The 12,086-nt window shown below is 41.6% G+C and overlaps 1 protein-coding gene across 1 annotated transcript in view; it reads left to right on the top strand.

Annotated features, from left to right (window-relative positions):
• The window catches only part of LOC105475778 (JAZF zinc finger 1), a 351,209-nt gene that overhangs the window by 35,926 nt on the left and 303,197 nt on the right, over positions 1-12,086 (top strand). The gene's annotated exons all lie outside the window — the stretch shown is intronic.

Here is a 12,086-nt window from a genome sequence, read left to right as displayed (position 1 = left end):
TCCCATGCCTTCAACTCTTACTTTCTCTAATATTTCAAACTTTTGGAGCTCAGCAGTATCTTTAATCTTATTCTTATTACTGGCTAGGGGCTAAGCATTGAACTTGAAGCTGATTTGCTGTGTGACCTTGGGTTTGAATTCCCTTATCTTAAAATTGGGAGGATAGGCACTACCTACATTGGAGAGAATGTGGCTAATTAGTGATTATAAAGCAATTTGTAAACGTGTTACAAATGCAGCACCTGTTCCTAGTTCTTTCCCTCCTCTTAACACCCCCACCCAGCAACTTTAATTTTCATAGGCTTATTTGTTCATTTATTCCTTCATTCAACAACGTTTTACAGAGCACCTTATAGGCTCCAGGTGCTGTTTTAGGTGGTGAGGATTCAGCACTAAATGAAATTGACTTTGATCTGCTAGAGCTTACATTTTAGGAGGAAAGACAGATAATAAAATAATAAACATGACCTGGCTTACGGTATATAAGGAGGAACTTATATGTAAGGAGAAAATGATATTATCCATAAAAGGAACCTCTTTAAGACCTGCAGTCTGGCTGCATTGATGAAAAGAATATACCATAAATTCCTTTTATGGATAGTATCATCTTCTACTTAAAGGATCTGTCTATAGCTCCAAAGACGACATAGGTCCATCCCTCTCTTTGATCAGAGGGACGCTTTAGTAACTGCTAGAGGGTAGAAGAAACAGTTTTCCCATTTATTAATTCCTTCCATGAATGCTGAGCATTCTAAACCTGGGACTGTATAGTCAGTGGAACATCATCTCCAAAGGTTGTGTACCTGCATGCCAAGGGAAGACTGGCACACCAGCCAGGAGCTATAATACAGTGTGATGCTTTGTCTAAGGAGGGTGTTTATGTTCAAGGTGTAGTGGTTGGAAGCAGTACCTGAGGGAGTCAGAGAAGGCTTCTTCAGAGATAGAGGGCCATAGAAATAACTATTTCTATTTCAGCCTTTTAAAATCAAAGTTAAATTTGCTGGAACTTAAACTTGAAGGACATGGATGAGTTCTCAAGACACACAAGTATCAGGAAGGGCTTCCCAAGCAGGGAACAGCACTACAAGGCTGGAGGCATCACAGAGAAAGTCTGATGACTCTTGGAAGTAGAAGTATTTGAGTCAATCTGCAGTATAGAGAAAGAGATGAGAGTTGTGGAAGGTGAGACTAGACCCAGAGGGTTGGACCTAGGCTTAAACAAAACTCTTCATTCTGTCTCTCAGAGGCTGCAGAACAGTATGGCCCAGTGACGATCTCAGTAGCTGGTTGGAGGCAGGGTATAGAGACTGAAAGCTCTCCTGACTCCCAGTACAATGGTCTTTCTGCTCCAACACAATGCCCGTACTTTCTATCCCCAGAACACAGAAGAAGCTCTAGGCAGGGTTGACAGTGAATTGGATTGCATCTAGTGTGGTTGTGCAGGTTGTTCACTGTGCGTGAACGCCTGGGTGGGGGAAAGGGTGCTGAAATCCAGCCTGCTCTCTGCTGGCCATGCCCTGCATCTCGTGCTAGGTTGTTGTCCTACCCAGAAGTAGTGGTACCTCTTTTGACAAAAGGGCTGCATGGGCTAGCAGGGCCTTGGAGCAGTGAGCAACGTAAGTTCAACAGCAAGGCCTCCTATACTTGACGTCTTACTGAAGTGTCCTTTGTGCTGGGAGCTAAACATGGCAGGACAAAGGAAAGGTGCCCACAGTAGAAGGGCCTTGAGTATTTAGGAAGTACTTACGGAGTCACCTCCTCCATTGCCCTTAGAACTTATTTCTGACTCCTGGTGGTCAGTGTTTCCCAAGTGTTTATTTTAAAGTGGAGGCTTTATTTTAAAGTATAGGCTTCTCAGCGAGTCTCAGGGAATATATTACTGCTCACCTGAGTGTCAATGAGGCTTTAGAAATGGTTCTCGAGGTGTGGTCCTCAGAGTACCTTTGTTGGAATTGTTGCATGTGTATATGTGTGTGTGGGTAGGGGGTGGTACATACCAAAAATACCGAATTCTGAACATCACATCAGAGTCTCTGAGGATGAGTTCCAGGAATTTCACTGAGTTCCCCAGATGATGATGATGTTTATGGGCAGTAGCATTTACGAAATTCTGTTTTCATGTCCTGTTAACAAAGAAGAGGGAAAAAAATGCTTGAACATCATTAAGAAGGTAATCCTAATATTTTAAAATTAATTTTCTTACATTTAATCATATATCTTGAAAATCATTCCATTTGAGTAGAACTGCCTCATTGTTTCTAACGACTGCCACATATTTTGCTCTGCAGATGTAGTATAATTTAGCTCACTGGTATTTTTCTGACTGTAGTCTTTTTTCTAACTGTAAACCCAATAAGAAGTTGTATATCAATATTGACCAGTAAAAAGTATTATTTTTATAATAAAACAAATTAGAAAAGAGTGTTTTGTGAAACTTTTTCATTTTAAACATGTAGGTATACTGATGAAGATATTAGAAATTATTTCTTACTGTCAGCCTTGGTCAAAACTCTGAAAGTCATAGGTTAAGAGAACTATACGTAAAGTATCCGTCAAACACCTAACATCAGAACCTTCCATTTTCTTTCTCAGGGGGAGGTCACAGTAACTGGTGAACTTACTGTATGTGAACATTTGTACTAAAAACCAGGATTTCTTTTTCTTTTTTAGTTTAGTCTATGCCTGATGATAATGAAGGCTTCCTGTTCTTAAGGCACGTTTTATTGAAAACATCTAAATTGATCTTAGGGCTATAATACAATCCTATAAAAGTTGAATTGACAGTCTTATGGGAATTAACTCAACATACTCTAACTACACCTTTTTTACCGAGAAAACTGGCCTGGTTTGAGTAGCACTGGCCTCTTACCAACACCTTACAGGAATTTTCTGGCATTCCGTGACTGTGTACCTAAAGAACTCAGGGCAAGTTCTGAGAATCCACCTCTATAGCTTAAAAAGCCGAGTCTTTGAAAAATCCTTTCCTTAAACCTTCTCTTCTGGTTGTCAGGCTTTCCATGTAGGAGGTGCTTGTTCATTTTGTTTGTTAACTTCAACCTTCTAGAAGTCACAGGTCTCTGAGTTGTGTCTGCCTCCATTTTCTATTTCACATTTGGCTTGGGATTTCACTGTAACAGGATACAGGGCTGTGGCTGCATCTTTTGAGTCTATGAAATTTTGTTCTACTCCAAATTAAAAGCTGGGATAGCATAACATAACCAAGAGCTTCCTAAACTATATGCTGTGAGTGAGTTTCACATTGCCACCAGATATTCACAGCTGTAAAGTTCTTTCTGTTAAAACATTTAACATTTCCTACAACAATTCAAAACATTATAACAGTTCAAATTATATTTGAGCATCACTTATGTGGCTCCTTATGTAACTTATGTAAAGTTCTTGAATTTAGTATTTGGAATATTTATAAAAATTCTTGCTAAGATCTTCCCTAGTATTTTATTTCTCTTGCCATAACAATGTGATATAAATAATAAAAACAGATTCTTATCTGCATAAATGTTGCGAGGTTATCTCTACTTTAATTCAATGTATTGTACACATATTATTATTGACTCTATGTACTGTGATGTGAAAATGTTGGGAAGCACCAACAGAATCCATGGGGGGCTGGACAGTAAAATCTCCTCTAGAACGTTTTAAGGGCATACATGTTCTCTCCCCACCCCAGATCTACTGAGTCAGAATCTCAGTGGGGTTTGGGGTGAGGGGTGGCAGGTGTTATGTTTCCTAGACTGCAGTAAAAATACTGTAGTGAGTATTTCTGTCTCTGTTAGCCTTCCTCATATTTTGACACCTTGGTTATTTTATTCTCTGCCTGTTTTCTGGGCTACTAAGATTTGTGACTTTTGCCTGGGCGCGGTGGCTTACGCCTGTAATCCCAGCACTTTGGGAGGCCAAGGTGAGTGGATCACCTGAGATTGAGACTTGAGACCAGCCCGGCCAACATGGTGAAACCCCGTCTCTACTAAAAATACAAAAATTAGCTGGGTGTGGTAGCAGGCACCTGTAATCCCAGCTACTCGGGAGGCTGAGGCAGGAGAATTGCTGGAACCGGGGAGGGGGAGGTGGAGGTTGCGGTGAGCCAAGATCACGCCACTGCACTCCAGCCTGGGTGACAGAGCGAAACTCCATTTCAAAAAAAAAGATTTGTGACTTTCAACTTTTATAGGAGCTGGATACCTTGAAGGACTTATTTTGTCAGAGTAAGCACTTCTTTTTGCAACCTTTTCTAGTCTCCCTCCCCATCCTCCTTCCCTTTCCAGAAAGAACCATGCCTTCTTCCCTGTTCCGCAAATACGTATACTCTAAACATACCTCGACACCACTTTATCACGTTTGTCCAGAGGGCTGTTGCCTCCTACCCCACTCTAAGTTATTTAAAGGCAGGATATAGATGTCTTCTTCATCCTTGTCGTTTAGTGGATCCTCAGTAAATATGATTAAATGAATGAATTATTGAGTGTAGGGAAACAGGAAAAGTAAATCCTAAATATATGATTTCCTGGGGCTACAATAACTGTACCATAAACCGAGTGGCTGATACAGTAGGAATTTATTGCCTCCCACTTCTAGGGACTAAAATTGTTGGCATCAAGGTATTGGCAGGGTTGTGCTCCCTCTAAAGGTGCTAGGGAAGGGTCGATTCCAGGTCCTCTTCCTAGCTTTTGATAGTTTCTTGTCAGCATAACTCCAATCTTCATAGGAAGTTCTCCTTGTGTGCATGTCTGTCTGTGTGTCCACATGTCTCCTTTTTATAGGGACACCGATTACACTGGATTAGAGGTCCACCCTAATGACTCATCTTAACTAATTATATCTGCAATGACCCTTTTTCCAAAGAAAATACATTCTGACGTACCAGGGGTTAGGACATCAATGGATCAGCTCTGGGGAACACAGTTCACTTCATGGCACTAACTGTTCCCTGGGCCTCTGGCTGATGCACAGAAGAAGGAATGTGCCCTTGCAAAGAGTTTCCTTTGGTGTTTCCATGAAAAGCTTGGCAGCTTCATAGATGCAGTGGGTTGATGGCCCTTGAGGTCTTCAGGTACTGACAGGAGGACACGAAATCAGTGTTTTGTGACAAAATCTAAACCAAGGTCACTATAGGCAGCCGGGAAATTTGTCTCTGATGGTGAAGCAAAACAACCAGTACCAGGCCCCTGATCTTCAGTGCTGGGCAGTGGGGCAGTGACTCAGCCCCTCCACTTCAGGTCTACCTTGACCTAATTAATTAGCCAGTTCACCATGTCGTTCACGTTCATGTGATGGTACAGTTTCCAAACAACTGTCATGCATGTTATCTCATTTGAGCCTCCCGCCACTCTGGGAGGTAGTCTGAGAGGTGCCTCTATTTTATAAATATGGAAACTGAGGGCAAATTCATACTCACAAGTGGTAAGTCTGGGGCCCGAGCCCAGGTCTTTGGACTCCTAATTTAGTGCTCCAGCACTCGACATCTACAATTTCCTTCCAGGACTGTCAGTCTTTGCAAGTGTAACACTCAGCATAACAAGGAAATCTAAAGCCCTTTGGAGAAGAAGATGGGCGGCAAATATTCTTCACAGAGCAAGTTAGGATGAGAAGCCCACTAGGATTTAGAAATCAGATTTCCTTTTTCTCTTTGAAAAGTGTCTGCAGTCTAATCTTAAAAGCCTGTCATGCCTGTCAAAAGAAGCTAGCGACAGGTGAACGGCGAAGCATTCTGAGAATGAGAATAAAGGGTTTTTTATTAGGGAAGGAAGGCATAGCAACTTAATAATTACTGTTGAAATAGTCACAGCAATGCTGAAGCTTCTCCATAATTTAATCTAACTTAATACTAACTGCCTCCTCCCTAGTGGCAATACATAAATTAATTAATAGTAGGTTGGATTTGAAGCTATGTCTTTATATTTAGGCCATTATTAACTTGTTCTCTGTGCCTGTCTTACCTGGCGGGGTCTGTTCATAGCTTCTGGCTCCTGCTTCCACTGTGACTTCTACCAGCATCAGGCTTTTGAAAATGTGTGCTTTTTAAATCTGTGTTTATTCCCTTCTGGTAATAAATACATAAGCCCTGCAGAGAGGTTATACCTGCTTGTTTCATAGCAGGTGGTAGGTGTGGTTCTGGAACATGGATCTCTTTTCTTTAGTTTTTCTTGTGGGAGGCATTGAACAGAGGATAGTAGTTAAGACTAAGGGCTCTGAGTGAGATTACCTGGAATTGAATCCTGGCTCTGCCACTTACTTACCTACTGTGTGATTTGGGGCAAGGGACTTAACCTGCCTGTCCCTCAGTCTCCCTATCAGGAAAATGGGTAATAATTAATTGTGTCTTCCCATAGGATTGTCATGACAATTGAATGAATACATGGAAAGTTCTTGGAAGAGTGTCAGATACCTTCTATGTACCACTCATGTTGGTTCACATTAATAATGGAATCCCTTTGGGCTCTCAGTTGTCATATGGTCTCAAAGGATTGAAGTTGGCCATCCTGAGTTCCTGGCTGCACGGAAGACACCATTCATGTGGTGACTATCAAGAAATGGCATCTGTAGAGAGGGGGAGGCATCATTTAGAAACCACTGCCATCTATATCCCAGGGATACGTAGAGGAATTATGCACAGTTCATCCAAGAGCGTACCCTGTGGAGGCAGAAAAGGACTTGCAAGGCCTCTTGAGGCCTGTGATAAATGCTGTTAAGGAGATCCAGGTAGGGGACTGGCAAAGGGCATTCTGATTTGCTATGGATTGCTTGTTCCAAATACATTCCTTCCTTGTTTTGGAATGCCGCAGGCTTGTGAAGGGTGACTGGCAGCGGGAGAGGGAGCTATCAGCAAGAGAAGTTTGACCACAGGAAGATGCTGTTGCTGAGCAGTTGACTGGTCTCCGTGCCTCTGGTCCACCCCTGCCGCTTACTTTTCACAGCTGTGAGAGTGGTGTTCAAAGACACAGATTGAATCATGTTCCTTCTCTACCTAGACTCTTTGTGTGTTGCTCCTTCCTGCCCTCAGATGCTTACTGAGCCTCAGAGGCCAACAGCACCACAGTTCTCTGCAGGCTTTGGAGTGAGAGGTTCTGAGTCTCAGTCCCTACCCCACCATGTTAACTGTTGAGCAACTTCACACGAGTCACTGCTTTCCAGTGCCCCAGCTGCCTTGGTAAGACGACATCAGGATGCCTAGCTTATCGGACTGTTGGGCATTAAAGTACATTTGCACAGGGTCTGGCATGGCATAAGCATTCAGCATTGGCCGTTGCTATTTTCTGGCCCTGCAGCCTCATCGCCTGCGAGCCTCCCGTGCAAGCACTCATCCATCCTGCGGCCTGCAGGCTCTCCACCCATCTCACTCTGTGGGCTCCTTCAGGCCTTCTCCTTCAGGAAGCCTTCCTGTCTTCCTCACCATAGGCTGGGTCTAGACATACCCTTGTCCCTGAACAATTAGTTCAGAATTGGGTCTCTTCATGCAGTATTTTAATTCATCCTCCTCCTATCTCTCTCCCTAACTAGACTACAAACTCCATAAGGACGAAGACTTACTCATCTCTGAAATTGTGGCATGTGTTGAAATGGTGGGTGTATAGTGGGTGCTCACTAAAAAATAGGTGGAATTGAACTGTGTACTCATACCACACATTCAACTCAGTGCCAGAGGCAGCCCGGCACAGACCCACTTCCACCAAGGTGGTGTTTCTCTCTAGATTCTGAGCATGCTGCTGTTTCTAGACTCATCCTTGTTGGTGTGATGCAGCCCAGATCCCCATATGTGTCCAGGGATTTCTATCTTTTCCTTCTTGAGGGAGGTTGAATTTCCGTTTATGACATCACCAGGGCAGGAACTGGTTCAATATGGGAGATAAGGGTATTGGGTTAGAGTTAGAAAAACTGGGTTGGAATCCCACGCCTACCACTCATTCTTACCTGAACTACCTTAATCGAGTAACTTAAACTCTGTGTCCCAGCTTCTTCACCTGTAAAATAGGGAGAATAGAGTGTGAGGGGTATTAGAGATAACAAATACCCAACATTCAGCACGGTGACCGACACAGTGAGCATTCAGTAATTACCCCCTGCTGCGATCATCCTAGTTGTTGTTGTTGTATTTTGGGCTTCCATAGCAGCGTTGTAGATTGGCAGTGCTATCCATACATTTCAGAAGAATGAAATTCTTTCCTGAAGTGAAACAGGGAGAATGGAAAAAGGTATTTGTACAGTTGCCAATCCCTGCAGCTTGCAGAAGCTTCATTACACAGAGTTGCTTAAAATAAGAGAGCCAGTACAATAGCACAAGACTCTAATACAGGAAGAGGACCAGAGATGAATTGGTTGATAATCTCCATCTACCTAGTTACATAGATACAAACAGAATTTTATGTTTATACCACCTACTTAGCCAGAATACCACCAGCTTGTTTATAAGAATTTTGTTCTTGGTGTTGCTGTAAATGTCACTGCACCTCACCCTGAAATGAGTTTTTAAGAGGTATTTTATAGTTCTTGCTCTTCGCTATTGATCAGACTTAAAAAGTAATTGCCTCTTTTGAAGCTTTCTTTTGCCCTTGAAAACATCTCCGTGTTCTTTCAAAACAGTGTTTCAAAATGCCGTCCCCAGATGTCCATGTGTGGGGGGCGGTTATCAGATAAGATTTTGGCAGAAAGTCCTAAGTAAACTTATTTTGCTGTAAATCCAGTCCAGTTCTTATTAAAATAGCCAAAGAACATGTGGCTGTGAGCATGTGGCAGGGTGCTGTTTGTTCTTATAAGCAATTAACTGACATAAGAACAATTGTAAAACTCATAACATGTAGCAACCCTTACATATTAAACAATATATTTAGTGCCACATAGTGAAAACTCTGTCTCATATCTGCCTTTTAGTTAATGTTTGTGGTAGCAACACAGCCTGCTTGTTAGGTATCAAGCCGGTGGAGGAGACAGGGCTCCTTAGTTTTGGGGAACACAAACTTTGGGAATAGAACTGTCCATGTTTAAATGTTCACATTTAATTTTCATTCAAACCTGTGTCTGTGTTTATACAGTGTAACCTGTGCATGTTTGTATTTCAAATAGTCTGCATTTTTCAGTTGTCATTTAGGCTGCTACTATAAAAGGAAAATATTGCTTCCCTACAATTACCCAGTTATCACTTAGGGAAATTGCTGTTGCAGACAGGATAGGTCATAGTTTGAGTCACTTTGAGTAATAGTGCAAGTATAATTTGTGCATTCATTTGGGATCTGTCGAGCACGTGTATATATAAAGCACAATCCTAGGCATTCAGGAGGTAGCAGGAATCAGACATGGATTCCACTCCTCAAGGAGCTTATAGTCCAAGCGAGAGAGTATGTGTGTACATAAAACCTTAATACAAAATAGAAGATTTTAAATGATAGTGTAAAACAGGATTGGACAGTATACTGTAGGAGTCACACACCTATATACACATATAGGTGTATATCATTTATATCATTTATATCAAATGATATATATCATTTATAACATTTATAACATCTTATATCATTTATAACAAATGATAAATTATCTTATATCATTTGTTAAAAATATATATATATATCACTTAGACTGGGTTCTAATTGATGGCCTACAGGAACCAGGGTCTTGTATTTGTTCAGTAAAAGACAAATATTGGTAAATTTAAAACAATGATAGAGGCTGGGCACAGTGACTTGTACCTGTAATCCCAGCACTTTGGGAGGCTGAAGAGGGAGGATTGTTTGAAGCCAAGAATTCGAAACCAGCCTGGGCAAAAAAGTGAGATGCAGTCTCTATGAAAAATTAAAAAAAAAAAAAAAAAAGCTAGGTATGCTGGTGTGCATACCTATAATCCCAGCTACTCAGGAGGCTGAGTTGGGAGGATCACTTGAGCCCTGGAGATGGAGGCTGCAGTGAGCTGTGTTTGTGCCACTGCACTCCAGCCTGGGTGACAGAGCAAGACCCTATCTCTCTCAATCAATCATCAAAGAAACAAAAATATGTGGAGACCGAACTTGGGCTATTAGAACTATAAATATGTAGTTGGAGATGATTATTGGCTATGCCTTTGAAACCATTCATAATAGAGAAATTCCCAAATTAAAAAAAGAAGTGTCCCATATAGTTACTGAAATTCTTTTCTGAACTGCCAACATGCAGAGTGCTCAGTACCCACCAGGCACTGTTCAACGCACAGGGTTGACAGCTGCCATCAAGAGACGTCACCCCTGCCTTCAGGAAATTTGGGTTGTAGTGTGGAAGACAGATGATACGTGAGTAAATAAATAAACAAGATAATATTTCTTATAGGCCTAAGTGCTAAGAGGGAAGTAAGTACGTAATGAGACTAATAGAGACAAGTAGTTATGTGTGAGTTTTGTGGAATGGCAGTGGGACAACATTGGTTAGGGTCAGGGAAGGCCCATCTGGAGAGGTGAAATTTATTGAGACCACAGTGATGTGAAGGACTCTCTGGAAGAAGACTGTTTCTCAAAGGAAACAGCAAAGGCGTAAGGCAGGAGCAAGTTGACCTGTTAGAGGAACAGAAGGAAAATCCATATGGCGAGAACACTGAGTAAGGACCGTGGTGAGGTTGGTGGGGGAGCTGGTGTCCTAGGAGGCCACGATAAGGAATTATGACAGTGGACAGGTTCCTAGGCTAGTGCACAAAAGACCATTTATCTCAAGTGGAAGCCCAGTTCTAGTTTTTGGTTTTTTTTTTTCCTCTTTAGTGAGCCTAAGTTGAATTCTGGGGCCTGGAAGCAAGTTGCTGCTAGGGAAAGAAGGAAGAGGAGAAAAGAATATTTGTTTTATTTCCTGGATTCTCCTGGCAGATTTTGAAAAGTACAATTTATGTCATCATCTCTCTTCATCTAGAGCCCTTTAAGCAGCTGATAGGCTTATGATTCTTGGATTTTCTTTTCCTGTTGTGATACTCCTTCCTTGTCATATTCCTGTAGCACTCCGTTTTCTGAATTTAATTTTACCTTTCTTCCTCTTTTAATCATTCTCAGTCAAAACTCTCATTCCTTCAAGGCAGCTGATGGTAGCTGGTAGTAGGAAAGTAAATCTGATTCACAGTGTGAATAATGGATGTGGTCTGGTCCACTTATCAAGTCATTTGCATTTTACAAAGGGTGTTTGTTAAGCTGAATGAATCTCCTACTTTAGTGAACAAGATGGTAAAATAAAGATGAGTAATCCATGTCAGAGGTTTGGAGGGTGATCTTTTTGGGAAGGGGTGAGCCAGCCTTGTTTGCTTGCCAGAGGGGGTTTGCTTCTGTGCTTAAAGCACGTCTGCTTTCACGGCTTCTTCCTTTCTTCCACACACACATTCTCTTGAAAGTTCCATTTTTATCCATAAAATTATTTGTGTTGCTACTGCAGCAGCAGCAGGGAGTTCCATAGTCAAGAGTACATAGTGTGAAGGCTCAGAGATGGGTAGGGGTGGGGGGGCAGCGGTGACAATGAATTTATCAATTGCTTGTAAGTTGAATATTTATACATTGAGAGCTAACTGTATTTTAGTATTTTGTTTGAAAAGTTTCACCTGCAGCTGGAGGATCTGAAAGATGTGATTATGTTTGACCTTTCTTCCATGTCTATGTTTAATTTCCACTCTATGTTTATGCATGTGGATGCAGGGTAATTCTGAGTAATGGTAATGATGAAGGGTCATCATTACACAGAAGATCATTCTATGCTCCTAATTAAAATTATGGCTGGAAATTGCTTCCTTATGTGTAGCTCCAATTGCCTTTGCAATAATTTCACTTTATAACTTTTATTTAATCCTCTCCTTACCACCCTTAAGAATCTTTCCATGTCCTTGAAGTTGACTCCTTTGAAATCTTTGCGGGCAGCCCTGGTTTCCCCTAAGCTATGGGTATCCTGATACTTTGTTCCCACAAGTCTTTAAGCTTCTAAGTAAAACAGTCTTTGCTCCCTCTTCTCCCACTACATTTTTAATGAGTTCTGGTTCTGGAACGCGACTTGATTTCATGTTGTGGTCAATATGATAAATTAGCTGAGCCTTGCTGATCCTCGTTCTCCCTAATGAATTCATTGCTGTCTTTCGGGCCAAGACC

The sequence above is a fragment of the Macaca nemestrina genome, chromosome 4 (genome assembly GCF_043159975.1).
Source record: "Macaca nemestrina isolate mMacNem1 chromosome 4, mMacNem.hap1, whole genome shotgun sequence".
In the NCBI taxonomy this organism is placed as follows: Eukaryota; Metazoa; Chordata; class Mammalia; order Primates; family Cercopithecidae; genus Macaca; species Macaca nemestrina.
Note: the sequence above shows the minus strand (reverse complement) of the source record. Positions and strands in the feature narration are given on the sequence as shown.